Here is a 1393-nt window from a genome sequence, read left to right as displayed (position 1 = left end):
CCCCCCCCCCCCCCCAAAAAAAAAAGACAAAGACAGACTGCATGGGTTTTCGCTGGGTTCTCCAGTTTTCTCCCAGGATGGTGAAAATTAAAAAAACAAAAAAAACATGAAGACTCTTGCTAACGGGTTTAAATAAACTTGTTAGGAAGAGTGTGACGTAGTTGGTCCCATGGTGTAATGGTTAGCACTCTGGACTTTGAATCCAGCGATCCGAGTTCAAATCTCGGTGGGACCTCGTCCTTTTCATAAAAATTTTTTATTGATTTTTTTTTGTTATCCATCCATCCATTATCTTTACCCGCTTATTCCATTTTGGGTCACGGGGGTCGCTGGTGCCCATGTCCAGCAATCACTGTGCGAGGGGCGGGGTACACCCTGGACGGGTCGCAAGTCCATCACAGGGACACATAGAGACAAACGAGACAAACAACCATTCACTCTCTCACTCACACCTAGGGACAATTTAGAGTTACCAATCAGCCTAACATGCATGTTTTTGGACTGTGGGAGGAAACCGGAGTACCTGGAGAAAACCCACGCATGCACGGAGAGAACATGCAAACTCCACCCAGAAAGGCCCCTGGACCGGGGTTTGAACCAAGGACCTGCTCGCTGAGAGGCAGCAGCTCTACCAGTTGCGCCACCGTGCTGCCTGTTTTTTTTTTTTATTAGGTATAAAATTTTAAATAAATTCGACTAACTTATGTCGACATTATTCACTCTAAAAGTAATCCTTTTAAAGTCTCTGTGCTTGTAAAGAACAAGTGAGCAGGGAACCTGTCAATAATCATGTTCTTTATTGTCATTCACATCACATGTGGTATACTTGGGGTCCACTGTCCAGGAAAATGGGAAGTGTGGTAAAGAGGTGAAAAAGAGAGTCCAGGCAGGATGGAGTGAATGGAGAGAAGTTTCAGGAGTCATTTGTGACAAAAGGGTACGGAGGAGGATTAGGGCCACTGAAAAAAAAAAAGAATATGGCTACTGAAAAAATTCTGACTTTAATCTCAGAATTCTGACTTTAATCTCAGATTCTGACTTTAGAGATTAAAGAGGATTAGGGCCACTGAAAAAAAAAGAATAGGGCTACTGAAATAAAAAAAGAATTCTGACTTTAATCTCAGAATTCTGACATTATTCTCTAATGTCAGAATTCTGAGATTAAAGTCATAATTCTTTTTTTTTTCAGTAACCCGATTTCTCTTCTGTATTTTGTGCACTTTGTTTAAGGGGAAAAAAATTCAGCCATCACATGGTATGGGAGAAATTGTTTTGTTACTATCCTATTTTTTCAGCAAAAAACTTTTATTATAATGAAGTATTTTTTATTTATAAACTTTGCCTAATTCTAGCCTGGGTTTTAACTAATAAATGATCCAAAGGAAAAATCACA

At 40.0% G+C, this 1393-nt stretch overlaps 1 non-coding gene across 1 annotated transcript; it reads left to right on the top strand.

The window, feature by feature from the left end:
• The first annotated feature begins 163 nt into the window (after positions 1-163).
• Positions 164-235, top strand: trnaq-uug. The gene has a single exon. It is a non-coding gene; the product is annotated as a tRNA-Gln (tRNA).
• Positions 236-1393: the final 1158 nt, after the last annotated feature.

This window comes from Nematolebias whitei, unplaced genomic scaffold (assembly GCF_014905685.2).
Source record: "Nematolebias whitei isolate Nwh7 unplaced genomic scaffold, NemWhi1 Nwh_scaf_13937, whole genome shotgun sequence".
In the NCBI taxonomy this organism is placed as follows: domain Eukaryota; kingdom Metazoa; phylum Chordata; class Actinopteri; order Cyprinodontiformes; family Rivulidae; genus Nematolebias; species Nematolebias whitei.
The sequence above is the reverse complement of the archived record's forward strand: the minus strand, read 5'-3'. Positions and strand labels throughout refer to the sequence as shown.